A 26,598-nucleotide genomic window follows, 5' to 3' on the forward strand; every position below is an offset into this window, starting at 1 on the left:
TGGGGGTGTGCAGGAGGTGGTGCCAAGCTATGGTGGTGATGATGAGGCTGTTGCCCAGGAGGGCAGCCAGGTAGGTGGCTGTCCTGGAGTCCTGTACCCCTAAATTCCTCTCCTGCCCGGACTTCGGGGGGAAAGGGGAAAAGCCGCCTGGTTTCCCCCCCCCCTCGCCTGCCCTGCAGCCATGAAGGGGGCGGGGACTGCCCCGTGAGTTCCCGCGCTGGAGCCAGGCTGGGATTGGCCGTGCGCTTTCGCGCCTAAGGTGTGGTAACTCTGCCCTTTGTCTAGCGAAGGTTATAACTATTGGGGGTCTTCCCGCCTTTAGGGTTCCCGCTTTGGATTTTGCCTGTGCCTGGACGTATGTGTCTGCCTGAGCTCGCTCACTCCCCTGTGCCTGGATTGTGTGCCTAACGACCCTTAACGACCCTTAACGACTCCTGCAGCCGATGGAGGAGGAAGACAGACCGCACGAGCCAGCCTGAGTGAGTTATTTGGCTTATCTTAATTTAGTGAGAAACTGCTATTAATTGATAGCTGAGTCCTTTTCCAAAATCTGACTTCAAATATATAGTCAGATTATTGATGGTATCCTTGTAGATTAATTCTCATGCAACTCAACCTGTTTATCAAACGAAATTAATCTTTGTATATATAGTTGTGGGGGCGGGTTTTGTAAAAATAAAAAATATCTATTTTTGATAAATTCTCGACTCGGCCACGAATTAATCCTGCTCTCCGCAACATTATGGTGCAGTGTATGCAAGGTAGTTCAATCATAGAATTTCTACATGAAAAGGGATGCCTAATCACAGGACTTGATTTAGTTTGGGATCAGCAAAATTGTAAAAATCCGGAGAAAATCCTGGAGAAATTAGCTGAGCGCTCAGACCCTGTGATTACTGAGTCTCCAATGGAGCATTTCTCTGTTGTTCTGGGGTCAGTCGTGACCCAGACTCTGGCCGAATTTGAAAATTATGAAAAAAGAATTCAGGCCTTGGAAAAGGATTTATTAGCAGAAAAAGCTAAGAGCCAAAGTATCTGGGAAAGCATGCTGGCACAGACAAAGAGCCTGACCGTGGCACTGACTGCCCGGATGAAAGAAAGGCTTGTAACGCCTGCAGACACTACCTCTTCGGTCTCCGTGTCTGAATTTGAATGGAGTGATTCGCGGGAATCGGGGAGAAAGGCAGAGAATGCCCCGAGGGCTCTTCGGGGGAGGAGGAGTTCCCGAAACCAGGCACAAAAAGACTCTGCTAGAGACTCAGAGAATTCCTCTGCATGTGCCTCTGTGCAGCAGGAAAGCCTCAAAGCACACAGAAAGCGTAGGTCCCGACCGGACTCCCCCGTGGCTAGTGAGAAGAGAGCTCCGGTGAGGAGGGCGCCATGGTGCAGCACATGCTGCCGGTAATAAGGACTGAGTCCGTGAAGGGCAGAAAAGGCGGTGCAGGGACCACCGTTATCAAAAAGCAGTTCACAGACGCACAGCTCAGTGACTTACAAGTCAAATATGCGAGAGATCATGGGGACTCATCGCTGGACTATGTGTATCGAGTGTCCCGAGCCGGTGGGGACCTGGGTTCCTTCTAGACTCGCAGGAAGCTGCTGGAGACCGGGGGGATGATGTGTCCTGACACGTGAACCCAAGGGGACACACGCCTCACCGCTCGGATAGCTTACTGGGCAAGCAGCGTCCGCCCAGCCTACCGGGGGGAGCCGACGGAACTAAGAGTCACCAGCTCCTCTGAGCTCATCACTGCTCTCCGCAGACTTGCCTGTGTCCAGGCTATCTATGATAAGGGACATTATGATTGCCCGTTTTATGCCCCTGTGGACCCGGAGAGACTGCACCCTATTATGAAGGGTTTGCCAGCAACTCTGCAAATCCAAGTAATGAAGAATGTTGAGAAAATTGAATGTGTGCTTGGAAAAAATGCAGAGAATGATGATGCTAAAGAGCATGTAATGACTTGGGCTGAACTGTTAACTGACTTGAATGCCCACGGGCTGCAGTTTGGGTTTGGGTCCTCCTGAAGGAAAAGGGGCTGGGGAGAGACAGTTTCGTGCTTCTCCCCCAGAAAATCCCAGGACTCTGCGCAGGCAAGTCCGGCCAGTGCAGGACTGCCCCCCCACGGGGACGGGTCCTGCAGGCTTCTCCCCGAGGGGAAGGGGCAGAGACCAACAGAGTGACTGGAGACCCAGAGAAAAGAACAGCTGGTATAGACAAGCCCTGACTTTAGGGGTACCAAAAACTGTTTTAAGGCAGCTGGCAGACTGGCAGCTGAAGGATCTAGTGCGGTGCCTTCAGAAATCGGCTGCAAAATCCAGAGGCAGCCGCGAGAAGCCCAGGGCCAGCGGCAGCGGCACGCCCAGCGGTGGCTCCCGGAGCAGCTCGCCCAGAAGCGGCAGCCCTCCCGCTGGGAACTGCAGCTCGTCCCCAGACAGAAAGGTTAACCCTTTCTCATCTCCCACACGGGAGGCAAAACATTAAATTAATGTAATGGTGGCTCGGCAGCTTTTAATGGTCAGCAGTCACAGGGAGAGCTACAGAAGCCCCCAGAATAAAGACCTGCTGCCTAGGTGAGTCACGTGGTCACTGACCACCTGCCCCAGTACAAAAGGCCAACCTATAGGGGTAGTGCCAATGGCACAGGGTAAACCCAGAGGCTTATGTGCCTGGGAAGCCCTAGATGCAAATGGAAAAGGCTAAGCCATATATATATATTAATAGGTTCCTAAATTGAAGGGGGATAACCTGTCACTCAAGTTCTAGACAAAGATGCTCATTACCACCGGGGTGGGATGTCCTGGAGTCCTGTACCCCTAAATTCCTCTCCTGCCCGGACTTCGGGGGGAAAGGGGAAAAGCCGCCTGGTTTCCCCCCCCCCTCGCCTGCCCTGCAGCCGTGAAGGGGGCGGGGACTGCCCCGTGAGTTCCCGCACTGGAGCCAGGCTGGGATTGGCCGTGCGCTTTCGCGCCTAAGGTGTGGTAACTCTGCCCTTTGTCTAGCGAAGGTTATAACTATTGGGGGTCTTCCCGCCTTTAGGGTTCCCGCTTTGGATTTTGCCTGTGCCTGGACGTATGTGTCTGCCTGAGCTCGCTCACTCCCCTGTGCCTGGATTGTGTGCCTAACGACCCTTAACGACCCTTAACGACTCCTGCAGCCGCTGGAGGAGGAAGACAGACCGCACGAGCCAGCCTGAGTGAGTTATTTGGCTTAGCTTAATTTAGTGAGAAACCGCTATTAATTGATAGCTGAGTCCTTTTCCAAAATCTGACTTCAAATATATAGTCAGATTATTGATGGTATCCTTGTAGATTAATTCTCATGCAACTCAACCTGTTTATCAAACGAAATTAATCTTTGTATATATAGTTGTGGGGGCAGGTTTTTGTAAAAATAAAAAATATCTATTTTTGATAAATTCTCGACTCGGCCACGAATTAATCCTGCTCTCCGCAACAGTGGCCAGGAAGAGGCAGAAGTGCAGGAGCTGCAGCTGCTGTGTGCCTGCGAATGGCAGGAGGAGGAAGTGGCTGATGGAGCTGCTGTTGGACATCTGCTGCCTCTTGATATGGGTGACTGTTGACAGAGCAGAAGACATTACACAAGTTAGGACATTTCCTTCAGACAATTCCGTGAGCAATTCTCACAAAATCCCCTCAAATTTACTTCTCTTCTTTTGGAGGAGCTTTGTGCACTCTCAGCTTCCAGCCTGGCACTCATCCCAGCAGAGAGCAGCTCTCATGTCTGTGACTCTGACAGTCCAGCAGGGAAGCTCTACTCTTCATCATCTCCTCCTGCTCTCCCTCTCCAAAAGAAAGAGATCCCAGAGGCTGTGGGATGTGGCAGCTTTACCAGCTCCAGCAACTGCAAATCCCTTCTGCAGCAGAGACTCTCCATGTCCAGACTGTGAAGGTTTCTCTTCTTTCAGCTCTCAGTCACCCTCCTAGTCCTGGCCACCTCGAAGCTCTCTCTGGTTTCTTCATCTCCCTGACATCCCCTGGCAGTGCCCTCAGCCCTGCTGTGCTGCTCAGAAAAGCTGCTCCTGGACAGAGCTGTCTCTGCAGTGCTGCCCAATTGCCAGTAGCTCCCTCCAGCCCAGCAGCCTGCCCCAGCTCAACAGCAGAGGATCAGCCCAAGGTATTTTAAGGACTCCTCTGGTAGCTTTGATGCCTTGCCCATGAACCTCAGAGACTGAGAAGCTGAAGAAACCTCTGCAGAATTCAAAGTCAGAGTCAAACTCTGAACTTCCTTGGACTGTTAATGTGTCCCAGGGAGGGACACTGCAGAAGTGTCCCCAGGGCCTGCTTAGAGCAGCAGGAGGCAGTGGATGCAGGGGAAGCATCCCTGGAGGCACTGAAGCACCTGCAGGGGCTGGACAGAGCAGAGAGCTGGAGGCAGAGCTGACAGCTCAGGACAGCAGCTAAAGGTGGCTCTGAGGCTGAGCAAACCTGGAGGGGTTTCATGAGTGCAAAGGGCCAAGGCCTGACCCCCAGCCCCTGGCAAAGGAGATCCTGTGCCTCACCTGTGCCTCTGGCCTCTGCTGGAGGCAGTGGGGAGTGAGGGTGAGCAGTGAGCAGGGCAGGACATTCTGGGACACTCTGTGGCCTCCCCAAGAAGAAGCAAGCAGGAAAGCAGCTGCAGAGCCTCAGCAGAAGCTTCTGCTGGCAGCATCTCTGTGCCAGACACAGCTTGTGCTGAGCAGATGCTGCAGAGTCTGTTCATTGGCAGCAGCCTGGGGCAGGCTCTGCTTTGCTTGCCCAGAGGCAACTCCTGCTGGGAAGTGATGAAATGTTCCCTTGCAAAGCATTGTGAACAGATGCTTCTCAGAACAAAACCCTCTCCAAGTAGCTGCAGAGCTCTTGGCAAGCAGCAGAGACTAAGCTGTGGCTCATCAGGGTTTGAATGAGCCCCGTGGAGTGTTTGGGGCTGAGTCCATGCTCCTCAGGTGCTGCCAGCAGCCTGAACAAGCCTCTGCAGAAGTGCAAATCAGAAGCAAACTCCAAAGTGCCTTGAAGCATTGATTGGCCCCACTGAGGGTCGTTACTGACAAAGCCTCCCAGGTTCTCCTTAGAGCTGCTCTTTGAGGCCATGAGTGCAGGAGACAAAGGCAGAGTGCAGGGCAGAAACCCTTGGGCTTGGTTTATGGAGCAGAAAGGCCAAGCCCTGACCACAGCCCTTGGAACAGCAGAGCCTGAAAGACTCCCAGAAAAGTTTATCCTCCCAGGCCTTGGTGTCAGTGGCAACTGCCAGAGCCAAGGGGACAGAGCCCTTGATCCTGCTGGGCTTTCAGCCTGGCCAGCTCCCTTGGCCATGCCTGCTGCAGCCTCTGTTACACTGTCCCATTCCTGCAGCTCTTCCCTTCAGGCTGCTGACTCCCATCTTGCTCCCCCTCCCAGCTCTCACCCTGACATTCCTTCACTGATGTGTCTCTGCTCTCAGTGGCCATTCCTTGAGACCACTGAGTGACCTCATCTCTATCAGGTCTGCTCTCTGAGTGACATTTCTCTGTCTTCATCTTCAGTCTGAACTTTCCAAGCTGCCTGTGTGGAGGTTTTGGTCTCTTCCCACTATCCAAAAGAGCTTCATCACCTCTGACCCCACCCTTCAGCCTTGTGCACACTACTGCTGCAGTGCCATGAGCCTCCACTTCCCTAGGCTGAAGCAGCTCATGTCCCTCAGTCTCTCCACAGAAATGTCAGCTCCCATCATGGTGTTGTGAAGAGGTTTTGTCTGCATTTTGGGGTAAGATATGAGGCCAAATTTTGAAAGTTTTTGAACAATTTAATATTATATACAAAGAGAATTTCCCCCCAAACTTATATACAGTTAACCCACACGAGTTCTTTGTATGCGGTTGTGAAACTATTTTACAGAATGTGTATTTACAGCAGGAGTAAGGAATTTGGTAGAGGTCTGGAAAGGTTTGGATAGAGACTCTTGTGGCGTAAAGTGCCACTGGTAAAGTCACTGAAATTTCTTAGCTGCTCCAATTGAGATTGTTCAGTTACTCACTAGTTGGAGTCACAGTCTCTGTGGTCCCAAATATGTGTAGCGAGAGCCACGCTGCTGATCCTCGTGGATCTAAATAGTTCAGCTCACATATTGGGGCACGCTGTCTGAGAAGGCTCCACAGGCACGATGGGGCTGGGAACGGCAAGCTGGAGCGGTGACTGGCTGGGAGCATCTTGGTCGATCATTCCTCTGGACAGGTGTACCGTCGGCTGGAACCATACAGCAGTAGTGGCCCCAGGCAAGGAAGAGGCGAGGAGCGGTGGGTGGAGGAGGGTGGCAGGAACACTGAATTGCCCTGTTTAAGAGATGTGGGCCGAGATTGATGGTCCTTTGGCCACAATACTGTCCAATAAGCATCTGGCAGCAGGCCAAAACATGCCAAATAAGGTAGAGTCCACAGGTCCAGTACCCCCAGATATGGAGAGGGCACAGGTGGACCCACACCCTAAGCACGTGAGCTTACAAAACATGTTTACCTCAACCTTGCAAGCAGGCAGGGCAGACTTGAAGGTGCCAGGCTTGTTGTGCTCCTTTGTCCACTTGATTTGTTTTCCCCTGGTTTAGATAGAAAAACACCTTTTGGAGGGAAAACATGTCCAGGCAAGTATAGACTTGTAAACAAGGCCATTTGGGCCACCACATATACCACCCTCTGGCCAATGGGCCATTAATCAAGGGATAAAGCAAATTTTACACCATACAAATGTAACAATTATACATATAACCATTGGAACATTAGATTATACAGACTGTGTACATAAATAACATAGGTATATAACCATACTGTGAACAAGGTTAAGGTAGGTCAGCTTCTGTGCCCTCCCCCTGATAACGAAATAACTTTATTATACATTTCAAGCATTTTCAGGGAAAAACAAATTCACTGCTATCTGTGGGAGCAATTTCAGAAATCTGGGACAATCCACTGCGCGCTTATGCGGTGAGTTTTCCCATTTATGACTGTTGCTTCCCACATATGTAACCTCCTTGGTTTGGATAGGGCCATGGACATGACTCTGATTGAAGGTAGATTTACCATTACTAGTTGGCCCACCTGTAACTTGTTTAATGAATGCTGGGAGTGTTGTTTGGATTCATCTGGTGGTTAATGTTTTCCACTGGCTCAGCAGGACACAATGCTTTGATTTTTGGGCTGCTGTAGTTGCCCCACCTTTTGTTCACGGTAAAAACTGCGTGGGGCAGGCGTTTATCCCAATTACCCTTTGAGATATTAATATGCCTTTTATTAGAGCATTCGTCCTCTCCACAATGCCATTAGCCTGGGGGTAGTAGGGAGTATGGAATACCCATCTAACCCACTCACCCCTAGCCCAGTCTTGCATGGATGATGATGTAAAATGGGACCCGTTGCCGCTCTGGATACACTCAGGCATTGACAAGAAACTGAACCACTGCCTCAGAGCCTCAATGGTTTGAGCACCTGTGGCAGTACTGGTGGCAGTAGCCATAACCAAGCCTGAGACTACTTCCACCCCCACCAGTATTATCTCTTTCCATGTGAGGGTTTGCATGGACCCACATAGTCAATTTGCCATGTGTTCCATAGCTTCTCATCTTCTCTAATGTGCTGAGCTGGGGCTAGGCTGGGGTGATTGGCTTTGAGCCTAAGTTTACACTGTGGGCAGGCTGAGATGATTGCCTCACAGGTGGCTATAGAAATTGGCCATCCTCTGGATCTACACTCGTAGTAGAGGTCTGCCTTTCCTGAATGGCCTCTTTTAACGTGTAGCCATTCAGCTAGCCGCCACCAGTCATCTTTCTCATCACTGACCATGTTTATCTTTGCCAGGTAATCTACCTGCTCATTCCATGTTGCAGCCGGAGTTTACCTTTTGGAGTGCCTTTTCACCCAGCCCACTTTGAGGGGTCTGGAACAGCTTATCTCCAACAGCCTCTGCCAGTCAGTAGCCCTCCACACTTCTACATTTGAAACCTTCCACTGATTCGCCTCCCACTGGCAGATCCACTCGGTGGCGCCTTTGAATGTGGAGTAGGAATCAGTGTAGATGGTTTCTGCTCCATGCACAGATGCTAGCTTGAGGGCACAGAGTTCCCCCACTTGTGCACTGCCATCACCCTCCTCGGTGATAGTTTGGCCTGTGCCAATCTCCAAGAGTGCGCCTTTGTAATTCCATTTGGACCCCACCCTCTGGGAGGATGCATCTGTAAACCACACTCCTGATTTATCCGAGTCTGTGGTCGTTTCTGGGGCCACTTGCATAGGAGAAGGCTTATAAGGCTGGCCAAGCAGTGCCTTGTCAAGGTTTATGGGCTGTTGCAGTTTGGATACCTTTGTAGGCCCTTCTCTTAATGGCAAGAGCTGTGAGATTCACTCTAGGTAGGCATATCACTTTCTTATGGTAGCCTTCTGGGCAATCCCTTCTGGTGGAGGAGATCCTTTAAGGATCGCTTTCAACAGCGGGAAAGGGCCCTGCACTACGATGTCTTGTGTAGTATCACACAGTATCACAGTATCACCAAGGTTGGAAGAGACCTCACAGATCATCAAGTCCAACCCTTTACCACAGAGCTCAAGGCTAGACCGTGGCACTAAGTGCCACGTCCAACCTTGCCTTGAAGTGCCCCAGAGACGGCGACTCCACCACCTCCCCAGGCAGCCCATTCCAGTGTCCAATGACTCTCTCAGTGAAGAACTTTCTCCTCACCTCAAGCCTAAATCTCCCCTGGCGGAGCCTGAGGCTGTGTCCTCTCGTTCTGGCGCTGGCCACCTGAGAGAAGAGAGCAACCTCCTCCTGGCCACAACCACCCCTCAGGTAGTTGTAGACAGCAATAAGGTCACTCCTGAGCCTCCTCTTCTCCAGGCTAACCAATCCCAGCTTCCTCAGCCTCTCCTCGTAGGGCTTGTGCTCGAGGCCTCTCACCAGCCTCGTCGCCCTTCTCTGGACACGCTCAAGCATCTCGATGTCCCTCCTAAGCTGGGAGGCCCAGAACTGGACACAGTACTCAAGGTATGGTCTAACCAGTGCAGAGTACAGGGGCAGAATGACCTCCCTGCCCCTGCTGACCACACCATTCCTGATGCAAGCCAGGATGCCATTGGCTCTCTTGGCCACCTGGGCACACTGCTGGCTCATGTTCAGGTGGGTATCAATCGGCACCCCCTGATCCCTCTCTGTCTGGCTGCTCTTCAGCCACTCCGACCCTAGCCTGTATCTCTGCATGGGATTGTTGTGGCCAAAGTGCAGCACCCTGCACTTGGAGCTATTGAAGCCATCCCATTGGACTCTGCCCATCTGTCCAGGTGGTCAAGGTCCCGCTGCAGAGCCCTTCTGCCCTCCAACTCATGCACATCTGCCCCAGCAGCTTAGTGTCATCTGCAAACTTGCTGATGACTGACTCCATGCCCTCATCCAGAATCATCTAATGAAGATGTTAAAGAGGATGGGGCCCAGCACTGATCCCTGAGGGATACCACTAGTGACAGCTGCCAGCTGGATGTGGCACCATTCACCACCACTCCTCTGGGGTCCAGCCCTCCAGCCAGTTCCTAACCCAGCATAGAGTGTTCCCATCCAAGCCGTGGGCTGACCAGCTTAGCCAGCAGTTTGCTGTGGGGGACAGTGTCAAGGCCTTGCTGAAGTCCAGATAGACCACATCCACAGGCCTCCCCACATCCACCCAAGCGGGTCACCTGATCATAGAAGGAGATCAGGTTGGAGAGGCAGGATCTGCCCTTCCTAAACCCATGCTGGTTGGACCTGAGCTCTTTGCCATCCTCAGGTGCGCTCTTATCACCCCCTAACATAACCCTGCTCCATCAGTTACCCTGGCACTGAGGTCAGGTTGACTAGTCTATAGTTCCCAGGTTCCTCCATCCGACCCTTCTTGTGGATGGGGACCACGTTGGCCACTTTCCAGTCTCCTGGGACCTCTCCAATGAGCCAGGACTGCTGGAGTGTGGAGTTTCTCTGCCTCCTTGACAGCTCAATTTAGGGAAAGGAGTCCCTTTTCCCACTCTGAGTGGGAAAGTACCGTGCCTCGGTCTCTCTGAATGCCGTAGATGAAAATAAGAGGGCTCTACTAGGGCCATTGGGTCCCCTCTGGAATGTTCCACAGTATGAGGCGTGCTCTGAAAAAAACCATTCAGCCCTTAGGGCATATCTCTGATATGCCTTCAGTTCGTCTTTAAGGACTTTCAGCCTCTCAGAGTGCCATGGAGTCCAATCCCAGACTTTGTGCTTCTTAAGCAAATCATAAAGGGACAGGCGATTACAGAGAAACCTGGGATGCATTTTCTCCAGTAACCCAAAGTGCCCAACAGTTGTTGCAGCTCTTTTTTGTTATTGGGTATTTGTCCCTTTTCAATATTCTCTAAGGTATCCCCTGGCACTGGCACTGCGCCTGCCACCCACCAGGATCCTAGGAATTTAACCTCCTGGCTTGGGCCTTGGCACTTATCCCTTGGGATGGTGAGCCCTTGGTCAGTCAAATAATATCCAAATGGTCCCAGCTACTTAGGCAACCTGTTCTCTATCATTTCCTCCCACCAAGACATCATCGATGTAGTGATAAACACTGACATCCTTGGGAATTTGAATAGTGTTTAGCAAGGCTGATAATGTATTGTATGCTATGGTGGCACTGTGTTTGTACCCCTGTGGGAGGCTGTTGAAAGTGTATTGAATACCTTGCCAGGGTGAAGGCGAATTGAGGCTTGTCCTCCTCTCTCAGTGGTACCATGAAAAACATGTCCTTCACATCCATAGTTGCCATCCAGGAGTGGGAAGCTGCTTGGATTGCTGACACTGTGGATGTTAAACTTGGAACTGCTGCAGTAAGAGGAGGGGTGTTATTATTGAGTTTTCTGAAGTTGATGGTCAGTCTCCACCTGCCCATCTGGCTTGCAGACTGGCCAGACAGGTGAATTGTATGGGGAATGAGTTCTGGTAATGATTTTCCTTTTCTCCAGGTCAGTATCACTTTCAGTAATGCCTGCCTGGCTGCGCTGGTAGGAGGTATTGTGCAACGCAAGTGATATGTGATTTTGGCAGTGGAGGAGCAGTTTGCAAGTGCAAACATGAGCCTGATTTCGCTCCCTTTGCCCTCACCCATAAAAGAGCCAAAGCTCCACAGTCTGCCATCTGGAAGATGCCATCTCTTGCCAGCTAGGACATCAAAACCTGAGGATATTCTACTGGTAAGAGCCTAGGGCACTTCCACTATGGTGCTTTGCCTTGTCACCCTGGTAGTCACAGCCTTGTTTTGACTAGGTGGCCAGGTGTCAGGCTCACCTGTGACACCATTATCTTTACCCTTTTTCCTGGATGGCAGGATTCTCAGGCATTTCACCAGTTGCACATTGAGCACAGTGATTTGTGCACCTGTGTCTATTAAGTACTTCACGGCAGTCCTGTCTGGTCCGTGGGGATCATATAAAATGTTCTCGATTATCAGACTTTTTGGCAGGCATAATAAAGCGATGAATGAGGCCTGGAGCACTCACTGCTGCCTCTAGTTTTTTTGCTTGCTCACAGCACCTTGCTGACCAGAAGTGAACGGGTGATTGGGCTTGTTAGGGGAGGCAGCTCTGGGACTCCTGCTACGGTTCCCTTCTGCCTCATCTCTATCAAAGATGTATTTGTATATGTGGTCTGTTACTCTCTCCACCTTGTCAAATCTCCTACTAAGGTGGTCAACATTGGATTTTTTTGCATATTCTTCCCAGCCCCTTTTTGGCTGATCGTGGGGTTTTATCCTGTATTGTGTGCTCTGCCTTTGGTAGGTATTCTGCCCATAATAGGAATTCTGCCCTCTGGGCTTCCCTGTGAAACGTCAGCTTGGCTGTGGGCTGCCGTGTGGGCTGGTTCGTGGGCTTGGCTTGTGGGCTACCTTTGGGGCTTCCAGGGAATGTATTTGGGGACCCTCTGGTGTAGTGCCCTTCCGGCTTCTTGCCGCATGGGGTGGCCACGTGGCTGCCTCTAGACCCCGTGTGCTGCTTGTTGTGGGAGGACCTTGATGAGAGTGCTGGAGTAGAATAACCCAGGTCTTGTCTCTTCATGGATAACTCCTCTAATAACGCTTCCCATGTGATGTGGTGAGGTGGGATATCCCCAGTGTAATTATCCAGGTCGATTGCCCGCTCTATCTGCTCCTGTTTCACATCACACATATCTTTCAGGGCTGCTGGGAGACCCCTGACTAATAGTTTAAGCCTTTGCAGATCAATCGGCGCATCCAAAGGACACGGGTGGGTCCCCTTATTGTGTATAGCCTGTACACACATGAGCTTTTTAATTGCGTCCATTAACTCAGAGAAATTTGTTACGTGGATCTCTGTGGGTTCTTGCCTATCAATAGGGTCCAGAGATCCCACCCAGAAAAAAAAAATCTGGAACTTAACGCATAATCCCCCTTGGGACCCACACCTAGGAATACCTCCAGACCCCAAGAATATCCCTTTACCTCATCGCAGCTTAAAATTATGGAATCCACCCCCGCATCTACCACACGGCAAACATAGTCTGTGACCGATTCATGGGACCTGCGCGTGAACATTTCCCATAACTCGTGGAGCTTTGTCCCCGAGTAGGGCCAGACTCTGGTTGTCGTGGCCCTGCCCCCTTTTTCCCTTCAACGAATTCATGTTTAAAAACGGGGTGAACTTGCAGGGACTTTTCTCTGACATATTCCTCTTCGGAGCCACATTTTGTGTCACTGCAGTTTGGCAAATTTCCTTCAGACCTAAACTGGGTCGCTCTCTTCTGGGGCTGCTCTCGATCACGCCGGAGTCATTCTGATTGGGGTGCCAGCTTGGGTACGCTGGAGCTGGAGGATGTCCCTCTTGGTAATGGCGGCGATGGTTGCAGGGGTGTCTTGGACAGAAGCAATATGAACTCGCCCAGCAGCTTCTCTGCTGCTGTTGATTTAAAGTCTGCTAAGTCGGGGTCTTCCTCTCTCAATTGCAATGGCAGGTCATGAAATGTGGGTATAAGGGATTGGGGTTCGAATAGTTCCTCCCTTTCACTCTGCGTCTCTTCAGAGAAACACAGTTTTGGATTTTCAGATGGGACAGCAGGATCGGCGAATGATTCTGGTGCTCTTCCAATCGTGAGCAATTTCATGTTCTCGATGTCAGCGCCATTCTCTCTGATTTGCAGTGTCAACAGTTCGTGTAGCCTCTGATTTTGGGCTTCTAATTTTTTGTTCTGTAATTCCAATTTTTCTGACTCTCCCTCCACATATCTAACCTTCCCCTCTAAACTTTCTATGGTTTCTCTCAATGTTTTAAATGTAGAGTGTGAACGTACTATGCAAGTGGCCACTATTGTAGATTTAATTTTATCTGCGCCTTGCAGTCCTGCACCTAATTTGATTACATTATCAGCTAATTTTTCGATAATTTGTTCCAGACTAATTAAATCTTGCATAACCTGTGTTAGATCCTTTGAGTCAGCAATAGGTGCCATTCTGTAAAGTAAATCAAGCGTTGCATACCCTGTCTCATCTTTCTGCACCATAATGTTGTGAAGGGGTTTGTTTGAGTTTAGGGGGTAAAATATGAGGCCGAATTCTGAAAGGTTTTTAAATAATTTAATATTATATACAAAGAGAATTCCCTCCCCAAACATATTCAGTTAACCTACACAAGTTCTTTGTATGCGGTTGTGAAATTACTTTACAGAATGTCTATTTACAGCAGGAATCAGGAATTTGGTAGAGGTTTGGAAAGGTTTGGATAGAGAGTCTTGTGGCAAAAGGTGCCACTGGTAAAGTCACTGAAATTTCTAAGCTGTTCAAATCGAGATTGTTCAGTTACTCAGTAGTTGGAGTCACAGTCTCTGTGGCCCTGAATACGTGTAGCGAAAGCCACGCTGCTGATCCTCGTGGACCTGAACAGTTCAGCTCAGATATTGGGGCATGCTGTCTGAGGAGGCTCCACAAGCACGATTGGTCTGGGAACAGTGAGTTGGAGCGGCAGCCAGCTGGGAGCACCTTGTTCAGTTGTCCCACTGGATCGGTGCAAAGTACTATGGTGTAATGGTTTGGGCTCTTACCCCCCCCCCCCCCACACACACTTTTGTATTTGCTCCAGCTAACTCAGATGGCCTCTGGGAATATAAATTAAGCTATTTATTTACAAGCAGCAAATATACAAGCAGTTATTTACAATATATACAGTTGTATACAGAAATATACAAAGGATAAACAATACAGAAGCACAACTCCCCTCCCAGAAACCTGAGTCCCCAGGAGGGGCTCTCAAACCACCCCAACACCCCCCCTTGCCCTCTCAACCTTACCCCAGTTCTCAGAAAGAAGAAGAGGTGCAGCCAAGAGGTTAGGGAGCAAGGTTAGTGGCAGCAGGGTTAATGAGATGTGACTAGGTCTGAAGGCAAAGGCAGAATGAAAAGACAAAATGGAGAATGTTTTACTTCTTATTCCCAGAGTTCTCAGCATGACTGTGAGAGAAGGAGACACAATTGTTTTCATTTCACTGCCCGTTATCTAGTTCTTTTACCAAAGCATTCTAGCTTGCTTCAAACTAGCACATATGGGATGGAACCATGCAGCGGTACTGGCCCCTGGTGGCGAAGAGGCTAGGAGCGGTGGGTGGAGGAGGGTGGCAGGAGCACTGAATTGCCCTATTTATGAGATGTGGGCTGAGATTGATGGTCCTTTGGCCACAATACTGTCCAATAAGCATCTGGCAGAAAGCCGAAGCATGCCAAATAAGGTGAAATCCACGGGTCCGGTACCCCCAAATACGGAGAAGGCTCAGGTGGACCCACACCCTAAGCACATGAGCTTATACAACATGTTTACCTCAACCTTGCAAGCAGGCAGGGCAGACTTGAAGGCGTCAGGCTTGTTGTGCTCCTTTGTCCACTTAATTTGTTTTCCCCTGGTTTAGATAGGAAAAACACCTTTTGGGGGGACAACATGTCCAGGCAAGTACAGACTTGTAAACAAGGCCATTTGGGCCTATGTGGCCCTCCACCACAGAAACAGACCTTTTCCAAGAGCACTCTTTAACAGCTCGTAGGCATCCTCCTTCATGGCAGCCATCTCACATAGCTCTTTTCATAGATGTTTTGAGACCTAGGTAAATGGACTGAGTCTCTAAGGCTGCATTTCTCCTCTTCTTCCTCTTGTGTACCAGAGGTCCCCTCCCCTAAATTGTCTCTGGGATCACTCTTTCTCAAGTATTTCATCGTAGCCTGTGCCTTTGCTGGAGCCAGAAAGGTGGTAGAAGTTTCTTCTAGTGGATCTGAATATCTGAGGGTCTGAACTGCTGCCTGTGAGTTTGACATTGGTATAAAGTTCGAAACTGCTGCCTGTGGATTTGTCCTGGGTGCAGAATTACAACCAGATGGAACCTGGACAGCTTGAGGAGAAGAAGCACTTTGGCTGTCTGCCATGTTCTTGGTAGAGAGATAACTCTTGGCTGAATTCCCAGAACCTGAGGCATCCAGGAACTGTTTCTCTATTGTGCTGGTTATTGGCAGATCCAGCTCTGATCTGTGAAATGCTTCCATGGTTGTGTGAAGAACTGATCATTATTAACATTACTGGTGGGGCTGGAAGAGCTCTGAACATCAACATTAACAAAAGGTATTGATTTTGGAAAAATATAATCTCACATTAATTAATTTCCCTTCATAACAGCTCTGTGACATCACAGAACAGGATGTGTGACATCATAGAGAGGGTTACACAGAACCACAGAGCAGGTTGCAGGATTGTCACATCACAGAGCAGGATGTGAGACTTCACAAAGACACTTATGTGGCAATATAGAGTGTGAGCCAGCACAGAGTGGGCTGAGCGACAGAGTCACAGTGGCTTTGTGACATCATAGAAGGCGATGTGAGACACCATTGAGAGGGTTTTTGACATCCCAGAGAGGTGATGTGACTCTGTAGAGAAGGCTGTGTGACACCATGCAGCTGTGAGCTCCAGCTGCAGAGAGCAGTGCAGAAGTCTGATGCAAGGAGCAGGGAGGGAAGCGCCAGGTGGGCAGTGAGAGGCATGGGGAGGTTGGGAGGGTGGGCAGTGAAGTTGTCCATTCAATGTCAGCCCTCAAGGGACAGCTTCTCCTGCCAGGCCAGACCTCCTGAGTAGACAGCCTGCAACATTCTCACTTGCTGGGTGCTGCTTTCACTCTCCTCTCATCTGAGAGATAATCAAATACTTCCCTTTGCCATGAGCACTAGCTGTGTTTGCTGTCTTTTGACAGCTTGAAGGTAACTGCAGAGAGAAAAACAGCTCCTGAGGGCACCTGTGGCTCAATGCATGAACTGGAGGAGCTGCCAGGAGACTGAAGAGACCTCTCAAGAAGTCTAAGGCAGAAGAAAAACTCAAAGAACCTTGAAGATCTGATGGGCCCCACTGAGGGTTGTTCCTGAGAAAGCCTCCCCAGGGACTTGTTAGAGCAGCTCCTTGGAGGCCATGAGTGCAGAGAGGCAAAGGCAAAGTGCAGGCCAGAAAAGCCTGGGCTTGGTTTGTGAAGCAGAAAGGCCAAGCCCTGACCCTCAGGCCTTGCCAAGGCAGATGCTGAGAGCCTCAAGACAAAGTTTCATCTCCCCAGCCATGGGAGCAGAAGCAACTGCCAGAGCCAAGGGCACAAAGACCTCAATCCTCTTGGGACTTTCAGCCTGGCCAGAGCCCTTGGCCATGCCCACTGCAGCCTGTCCTGTGCTGCCCCATGCCTGCACCTCTTGCCCTTCCTTCCCCAGCCAGCATTCACCCTGACAGTTCCACACCTGCCCTCAGGGCTCTCCACCCTTGCTGGAGTTGCCTTGGCACACAGCCAGACATGGGCTGCCCACACTCCTGGCTCCCCTCTTGCACCACAGCTTTGTCCTTTGAGTGACATTTCTGTCCTCAGCCCCAGCCTGAACCTTCCAAGATGCACTTCCTAAAGGCTTCCTTCTCTGTCCACAGCCAAACAAAGCTCCAGCAGGTCAAAGCAGCCTTGAGGCAGGAGCACAGCACTCCCTGAGCCTTCAGCTTCTTAGAGAGAGCCTTGAAAGTCCATCCTGGCAGATCTTCCTCCTCCAGACCTCCTCCTTCAAGGCCATGTGACTGCTTCTGCAGCTCATGGCCCTTGCCCTGTGCCAGAGGCCAAGCAGAATCAGTCAGGGGTGGAAATGGGTTACAGATGAGAGTTGAGAGCACAGGAAGGAGGTTTGAGGCTGAGGTGCCCATGGGAAGGCTGAAGGCTCAGAGATGCCTTTGAGTGCTGGGGCTCAGGCCAAGGCTGAGGAGAGACTGTGGTGTCCTCTTGATGGTGCTGGGCAGGGTTCAGGTGAGGGCCAGCTGTGAGGAGCAGGGATTGGGTTGGGGCTGGGCTGAGTGCTGCAGCTAAGGCCAAGTGGTCAATGCAAAGGGTAAAGGCTGGGGCCAGGATGAGCAATGGAGGTAGAATTAGGGGCAGGGATGGTTTAGGGAGGGGCTGAGGTTGAAGGGGTGAGGTGAGGAATGGGCTCAGCTCCTTTTGGGTAGAGCAGGGGCCTGAGGTCAGGGGAGGAGCAGTGGTTAGGCATATAGGGCTTGGGGACACTGGCTAGAGAGAGTGTGAGAGGCTCAAGGTGCATTGGGAGCGGATCAGGGCATCCAGTTTGTAATGGGACTGGGCCAAGTGAGTATGGGGAAGGTGTCTGAGGATCCAGTTTGCACTCGGAGAGAGGCCAGGCTGTGCTGAGAGGGGCACTGGGATTGGGCTACAATAGCAATTAGCAGTGGTAGAGAGCCAGGCCTGAACTGAGAAAGGGAAAACCAAAGCAGTCTGTACTGGTGTGTGGCCTGGTCTAGACTTGGGGGTGATCAGGAGGTCTGATTTGTACTAGGAAATGTCCCAGAGTGCCCTGGGATGGTGCCAAGGGTCCAGCGATTCCTGGGAAGGAGCACAGTGTGTACTGGGAGAGGCTCAGAGTATCCATGTCCCAATTGGAAGGGATCCAGTGAGTCCCAGGAGCATCCAGGGAATCTAGTTTGTGCTGCATTGTAGCCCAGGCTGTATTGGCCTCATTGCCTCCTTGTCCATCCTCAGGAGCCTGGCAGGGTCTGTGCCATAGTCCTTGTGGTGGAGAGTCCCAGGGGTCACAAAATGAGCTTGAGCATGTCCTGTCCTGTCCAGACATGTTTACCTGCCTGTCTGCATTGCAGCCAGAGGCGGGAAAACAGCACAAAAGAAACCCAGACATCCCAGTCTGGTTTAGTCTGGTCACATGAGAGGGGTTCCATAAGGCCCATGCCCCTGTTGCGTGCAAGGCGTCTGCGCCCCCCATGTTTGGAGGAGAGCAGCCTGTGGGGCCTGCCTTTTATGGGTATGTTTGGGTGACTGCCAGAGGTGATTGGGTGATTGTGTGGCCAATGAGACCCTGAGCCTTGGGCACTGTGCTATAAAAGGGGGTGAACAGGTGAATAAGGAGCTTGCCTGCTCCTTCCGTCCTCCCTCACCTGCTGCTCACCTGCCGTTTGTCTCAGCCTCCTTAGCCACCTCAGCCTCCTCAAGCCATCCAACCACCTCAGCTGCCTCAGCCTCTCTATGATGTCACAGAATGCCTTCTATTGCATCACAAATCCTTCTCTATGACATCACTGAATGCCTTCTGTCATGTCACACAGAGCTATCTGTGATGTCACAGAATTCTCTCTGTCATCTCCCAGAACCACTTTATGATGTCACACAATCCCCACTCTGACCTGAAATGCTTCTGTGACATCACACAGCCCTCTCTATGATGTCACACAAACTCCTCTAGGATGCCACAGAGCCCTCTGTAAGATGTCAAAAATTCTCTCCATGATATCCCACAGTCCTCTCTCTTGTGTCACAGAATGTGCTCCATGACATGACAGCCCTCTCTGTGACATCACAGAATGCCTTCTGCCATGTCATGCAGACCTCTCTATGATGTCACTGAGTGCCTTCTATCATGTCACACAGCCCTCTCTTTGACCTCCCAGAATGCCTTCTGTGATGTCACACAGGCCTCTCTATGACATCACAGAGCCCTCTCTATGATGTTATGCAAAATCCTCCATGATGGCACAGTGCTCTCTCTATGACATCACAGAATGCATTCTGGGATGTCACACAGACCTCTCTATGACGCCACACAATCCCCACTATGATGTGAAGCAGTCCTCTCTGTAAAGGTACAGAATTGCCTCTGTGACAGCACACAGCCCTCTCTATGATGTCACCCAAACTCCTCTAGGATATCTCAGTGCCCTCTCTAAGATGTCACAAAATACTCTCTATGATGTCACACATCCACAAAAAGGGTCGGATGGAGGAACCTGGGAACTACAGACCCGTCAGCCTGACCTCAGTGCCAGGGAAACTGATGGAGCAGGTTCTCTTGGGGCCAATAACTGCGCACCTGAGGGATAGCAAAGATCTCAGGTCCAGCCAGCATGGGTTTAGGAAGGGCAGATCCTGCCTTTCTAACCTGATCTCCTTCTATGATCAGGTGACCCGCTTGGTGGATGTGGGGAGGCCTGTGGATGTGGTCTATCTGGACTTTAGCAAGGCCTTTGACACTGTCCCCCACAGCAAACTGCTGGCTAAGCTGTCAGCCCGCGGCTTGGATGGTAACCCTCTGTGCTGGGTTAGGAACTGGCTGGAGGGCCGGACCCAGAGAGTGGTGGTGAATGGTGCCACATCCAGCTGGCGGCCAGTCACTAGTGGTGTCCCTCAGGGATCAGTGCTGGGCCCCATCCTCTTTAACATCTTCATAGATGATCTGAATGAGGGCATGGAGTCAGTCATCAGCAAGTTTGCAGATGACACTAAGCTGGGGGCAGATGTGCATGAGTTGGAGGGCAGAAGGGCTCTGCAGCGGGACCTTGACCGCCTGGACAGATGGGCAGAGGCCAATGGGATGGGGTTCAATAGCTCCAAGTGCAGGGTGCTGCACTTTGGCCACAACAACCCCATGCAGAGATACAGGCTGGGGTCGGAGTGGCTGGAGAGCAGCCAGACAGAGAGGGATCTGAGGGTACTGATTGATACCCACCTGAACATGAGCCAGCAGTGTGCCCAGGTGGCCAAGAGAGCCAGTGGCATCCTGGCCTGCATCAGGAATGGTGTGGTCAGCAGGAGCAGGGAGGTCATTCTGCCCCTGTACTCTGCACTGGTCAGACCACACCTCGAGTACTGCGTTCAGTTCTGGGCCCCCCAGTTTAGGAAGGACACTGAGATGCTTGAGCGTGTCCAGAGAAGGGCAACGAGGCTGGTGAGAGGCCTCGAGCACAAGCCCTACGAGGAGAGGCTTAGGGAGCTGGGGTTGTTTAGCCTGGAGAAGAGGAGGCTCAGGGGTGACCTTATTGCTGTTTACAACTACCTGAAGGGTGGTTGTGGCCAGGAGGAGGTTGCTCTCTTCTCTCAGGTGGCCAGCTCCAGAACAAGAGGACACAGCCTCAGGCTGCGCCAGGGGAAATTTCGGCTCGAGGGGAGGAGAAAGTTCTTCACTGAGAGAGTCATTGGGCACTGGAATGGGCTGCCTGGGGAGGTGGTGGAGTCGTCGTCCCTGGGGCAGTTCAAGGCAAGGTTGGATGTGGCACTTGGTGCCATGGTCTAGCCTTGGGCACTGTGGTAAAGGGTTGGACTTGATGATCTGTGAGGTCTCTTCCAACCTTGGTGATACTGTGATACTGTGATACATCCCTCTTTATGATGTCACACAATCCCCACAATGACGTCAAACAGTCATCTCCATACAGTTACAGAATCACCTCTGTGACAGCACACAGCCCTGTCTGTGATGTCACCCAGGCCTCTCTATGGTGTCACACTAAGTCCTCTATGATCTGAGAGTGCCCTCTCTAAGATGGCACAAAATACTCTCCAAGGTGTCACACAGCCCTCATTATGATGTCACTCAGCCCTCTCTATGACGTCTCAGAATAGCTTCTGTGATGTCATACAGCCCTCTCTTATGTCACACAGCCTTTCCTATGATGTCACACAATGCCTTCTGTGACTTAACACAGACCTCTCCATGTTGCCACAAAATCCTCTCTATGATGTCACTCAGCCCTCTTTAGGATGACACACCATCCCCTCTGAGCCATCAAACAGACCTGTCCATGACATCACATAATCCCTTCTAGGTAGTTATAGAGTCCTGTCATATAGGTACATAATCACTTCTATGGCATCACTCAGCAGTCCTGATGATGTCACAGAACACTCTCTATGACACTGTCGTGGAGGGGAGAAATCAATTGGGGTGAGATAATGTTCTATAAAATAGATATTTATTAAACTCAATGTTCTGGACTCTGCCACCCCCAACCACTGTATGTTAATATTGAAATGTTCTACAGGGTTATGAAAACATTCTGGGATAAATATCTGCAGTGACTTGTTCATAACCAGCAAACATTCAAACCATGGACAGAGAGAGGAGTTTTCCCCGTGGCAAATACTGTTTGGGGTCTATTTGCTATTTGCCCAGCAGAGTGGGCTGGAAACTGATTCTGCTCTGTGGCAGAGACCACAGATATTACAGAGGCATTAAAGCTTTTACTCACAACTCTTATTAATCAATAATCACCCTCCGGGGCTACGTCACAGCCTGTGCCAGTGTCCAAACTTCAGGGGATCTCTGCATGGACTTTGAGGCTGGAATCCTCCTGGCTTGAGGGGAAAGGATGAATCTTCCCAGCTTCTGGGGAAATGACAGTCTGTGACTTGGTTCTCCTGGCAAAGGATGCAATCTCTGCCTTTGTGCTGCTGGCTTCTTCTGGGTGCTCTGTCCAGGGATTCTTAGGCAGGCCCTTAGGTGCAGGAGAAGGATGCTGTGCTGTCTCAGCACAGTTCTCACGTGGCTGGCAGGCCAATCGTGTGCAGACAATCCAGAGTCTGCCTCCTGGTAACTTGGCGGCAGTGGCGCTTACCAGGCAAGGATAGGCAGCAGCATGCAAGGTGTGCAGGGCTCCTGGGAGACTTTGAGCTCCACATATGTACAGGCAGGCTTAAGTGAGCTCTGCAACTCAGTACACAAGCAGGCAATCCATGTACGGAGTCTGAGCTACGCAGGGGGATTCCGAGCTGGGGGCCTGAGCATGAGGGTCTGAGCACCTCTATTTATTGACTGTGGGCCGAGATTAATGGTCCCTTGGCCACTAGAATGACCAATCAGGTTGGCAGTCAGCCAAACCTTATCGTAATAGGCAAATGGCACTTACCTGGACTTTCTCCAAATATGGTGATCACATGGGCTGACACCAGGGAAGCATGAGCTAGGTGTGTGGGGCTTACACAACCTGTTTGCAAACAGCTTATACAACACAGACCCTAGGCAGGCCAGACTCCGTGGCACCAGGTCTGTTGTCCCCATTTGTGCTCATTATCTGTTTACCTCTGGTTTACACAGAAAAACATGTCCTGGAAGGGCAAGGCATAAATAAGCCTATTTTTGGACCTACAGGCCCTCCACGACAAAGGGCTGTGGTCAGGGCTTGGCCTTTCTGCTCCATAAACCAAGCCCAAGGGTTTCTGCTCTGCACTCTGCCTTTGTCTCCTGCACTCATGGCCTCAATGAGCAGCTCTAAGGAGAACCTGGGAGGCTTTGTCAGTAACGACCCTCAGTGGGGCCAATCAATGCTTCAAGGCACTTTGGAGTTTGCTTCTGATTTGCACTGCTGGAGAGGATTGTGCTGACAGCACCTGAGGAGCATGGACTCAGCCCCAAACACTCCGTGGGGCTCATTCAAACCCTGCTGAGCCACAACTTTGCCTCTGCTGCTTGCCAAGAGCTCTGCAGCTACTTGGAGAGGTTTTTGTTCTGAGAAGCATCTGCTCAGAATGCTTTGCAAGGGAACATTTCATCACTCTCCAGCAGGAGTTGCCTCTGGGCAAGCAAAGCAGAGCAGAGCCTGCCCCAGGCTGCTGCCAAGGAACAGACTCTGCAGCATCTGCTCAGCACAAGCTGTGTCTGACGCAGAGATGCTACCAGCAGAAGCTTCTGCTGAGGCTCTGCAGCTGCTTTCCTGCTTGCTTCTTCTTGGGGAGGCCACAGAGTGCCCCAGAATGTCCTGCCCTGCTCACTGCTCACCCTCACTCCCCACTGCCTCCAGCAGAGGCCAGAGGCACAGGTGAGGCACAGGATCTCCTTTGCCAGGGGCTGGTCAGGGCTTGGTCCTTTGCACTCATGAAACCCCTCCAGGTTTGCTCAGCCTCAGAGCCACCTTTAGCTGCTGTCCTGAGCTGTCAGCTCTGCCTCCAGCTCTCTGCTCTGTCCAGCCCCTGCAGGTGCTTCAGTGCCTCCAGGGATTCTTCCCCTGCATCCACTGCCTCCTGCTGCTCTAAGCAGGCCCTGGGGGCACTTCTGCAGTGTCCCTCCCTGGGACACATTAACAGTCCAAGGAAGTTCAGAGTTTGACTCTGACTTTGAATTCTGCAGAGGTTTCTTCAGCTTCTCAGTCTCTGAGGTTCATGGGCAAGGCACCAAAGCCACCAGAGGGGACCTTAAAATGCCTTGGCTGGTCCTCTGCTGCTGATCTGGGGCAGGCTCCTGAGCTGGAGGGAGCTGCTGGCAAGCAGGCAGCACTGAAAAGAGACAGCTCTCTCCAGGAGAAGCTCCTCTGCTCAGCACAGCAGGGCTGAGGGCACTGCCAGGGAGTATCAGGGAGATGAGGAAGGCAGAGAGAGCTTCAAGGTGGCCAGGTCTGGGAGCTGAAAGAAGAGAAACCTTCCCAGCCCTGGATATGTTGAGTCTCTGCTGCAGGACAAAGGGATTTGCAGTTGCTGGAGCTTGTAAAGCTGCCACATGAGACAGCCTCTGGGATCTCTCTTTTGTAGAAGGGAGAAGGAAAAGGAGGACATACTCCAGAGCAGACCTTCGCAGCTACACCAGCTGCCATAGGACACAATGGCTGCCTTCTGCCAGGATGACTGCAGGGGATGCTGGGAGTGCAGAATGAAAGAGAAGGAATTTGAAGGGAATTTTATGGGAAACAGCCATGGAATTGTCTGAATGAATTATATCCTGACTGGTGTCACATCTTCTCCTCTTTCTGTAGTCTCCTCTGCCTATAAGGAAGTGATGTCCAACAGCAGCTCCATCAGCCACTTCCTCCTCCTGCCATTCACAGGCACACAGCAGCTGCAGCTCCTGCACTTCTGCCTCTTCCTGGCCACCTACCTGGCTGCCCTCCTGGGCAACAGCCTCATCATCACCACCATCGCCTGGCACCACCACCTGCACACCCCCATGTACTTCTTCCTCCTCAACCTCACCCTCCTCGACATGGCTGCTATCTCCACCATTGTGCCCAAGTCCATGGTCAATTCCCTGAGGCACTCCAGGGTCATCTCCCACACAGGATGTGCTGCTCAGTTTTTTTCCTTTTTCCTTCTGCTTTCTGCAGAGTTTTCTCTCCTCACCATCATGGCCTACGACCGCTACGTTGCCATCTGCAGACCCCTGCACTATGGCACCCTCCTGGGCAGCAGAGCTTGTGCCCACATGGCAGCAGCTGCCTGGGCCTGTGGCTTTCTCTATGCTCTGCTGCACACAGCCAACACTTTTTCCCTGCCCCTCTGCCAGGGCAATGCTGTGCACCAGTTCTTCTGTGAGATCCCCCAGATCCTCAAGCTCTCCTGCTCCACAGCCTACCTCAGGGAAGTTTGGCTCATTGTGGTCAGTGTTTGTTTAGCCTCTGTCTGCTTTGTGTTCATTGTGGTGTCCTATGTGCAGATCTTCAGGGCAGTGCTGAGGATGCCCTCTCAGCAGGGACGCCACAAAGCCTTTGCCACCTGCCTCCCTCACCTGGCTGTGCTCTCCCTGTTTCTCAGCACTGGCTTCTTTGCCTACCTGAAGCCCCCCTCCATCACCTCCCCATCCTAGAACCTGGTTGTGTCAGTTCTGTACTCAGTGGTGCCTCCAGCAGTGAACCCTCTTGTTGGAGAATTCTTGTTAGCAGAGGACACAGAAATGATAAACATGAGCAACTGTGCTGAGAAACGTGCTTGGGACTCTGCTAGCCCAGGAAACCAAACTGTGAACAAGTGAGCACCCCAGACAGAGCTGCAGTGGGCAGAGTTAGAGAGCCAAGGGGGCTGGAGTAGGTGGCCTGGAGGGCTGACCCCTAGGTTGTTATGGTATGCTGACCTACCTATGCCTTACAAGTAACCCTGTACCCTGTGACTGTAACCAATCTTGGTGGAGTACGCCTCTTGCTAGAATCATAGAATCACAGAATCATAGAATCAACCAGGTTGGAAGAGACCTCCAAGATCATCCAGGCCAACCTATCACCCAGCCCTAACCAATCAACTAGACCATGGCACTAAGTGCCTCATCCAGTCTTTTCTTGAAGACCCCCAGGGACGGTGCCTCCACCACCTCCCTGGCCAGCCCATTCCAATGGGAAATCACTCTCTCTGGGAAGAACTTCTTCCTAATATCCAGCCTATACTTCCCCTGGCACAACTTGAGACTGTGTCCCCTTGTATTGCTGGTTGCCTGGGAGAAGAGGCCACCCCCCACCTGGCTACAATGCCCCTTCAGGTAGTTGTAGACAGTAATAAGATCACCCCTGAGCCTCCTCTTTTGCAGGCTAAACAGGCCCAGCTCCCTCAGCCTCTCCTCATAGGATTTGTGCTCCAGGCCCCTCATTAGCTTTGTTGCCCTTCTCTGGACATGTTCCAGCACCTCAACATCTTTCTTGAATTGAGGGGCCCAGAACTGGACACAGTACTCAAGGTGTGGCCTGACCAGTGCTGAGTACAGGGGAAGAATAACCTCCCTTGTCCTACTGGCCACACTGTTCCTGATGCAGGCCAGGATGCCATTGGCTTTCTTGGCCACCTGGGCACACTGCTGGCTCATCTTCAGCTTACTATCTATTAGTACCCCCAGGTCCCTTTCCTCCTGGCTGCTCTCCAGCCACTCAGTCCCCAGCCTATAGCTCTACTTGGGGTTATTGTGGCCAAACTGCAGAACCCTGCCCTTGGCCTTGTTAAATCTCATCCCATTGACCTCTGCCCACCCATCCAGCCTGTCTAGGTCCCTCTGCAGAGCTCTCCTACGTTCTAACAGATCAACACCTGCTCCTAGTTTGGTGTCATCTGCAAACTTACTGATGCTGGACTCAATGCCCTCATCCAGGTCATCAATAAAGATATTGAACAGGACTGGGCCCAGCACTGATCCTTGGGGAACACCACTAGTGAGTGGCTGCCAACTGGATGTGGCACCATTCACCACCACTCTCTGAGCTCTGCCATCCAGCCAGTTCTTGATCCAGCACAGAGTGAATCTGTCTAAACCATGAGCTGCCAGCTTGGCTAGGAGCTTCTTGTGGCAGACTGTGTCAAAGTCCAAGTAGACTACATCCACAGCCTTCCCCACATTCACCAGGCAGGTAACCTGATCATAAAAGGAGATCAGGTTGGTGAGGCAGGACCTGCCCTTCCTAAAGCCATGCTGTCTGGACCTGATCCCTTGGCTATCCTGTAGGTGCTTTGTGATGGCACCCAAGATTACCTGTTCCATGACCTTGCCTGGCACTGAGATCAGGCTCACAGGTCTGTAGTTTTCTGGCTCCTCCTTACGACCCTTCTTGTGAATGGGTATCACATT

The 26,598-nt window shown here is 51.4% G+C and overlaps 1 protein-coding gene and 1 pseudogene across 1 annotated transcript in view; both read left to right on the plus strand.

The window, feature by feature from the left end:
• The window catches only part of LOC135174134 (gastrula zinc finger protein XlCGF17.1-like), an 872,006-nt gene that overhangs the window by 461,872 nt on the left and 383,536 nt on the right, over positions 1-26,598 (plus strand). The window lies entirely within an intron of this gene.
• On the plus strand, positions 1,381-25,026 carry LOC135174113 (olfactory receptor 14J1-like; annotated as a pseudogene).

The sequence above is a fragment of the Pogoniulus pusillus genome, unplaced genomic scaffold, assembly GCF_015220805.1.
Source record: "Pogoniulus pusillus isolate bPogPus1 unplaced genomic scaffold, bPogPus1.pri scaffold_47_arrow_ctg1, whole genome shotgun sequence".
In the NCBI taxonomy this organism is placed as follows: domain Eukaryota; kingdom Metazoa; phylum Chordata; class Aves; order Piciformes; family Lybiidae; genus Pogoniulus; species Pogoniulus pusillus.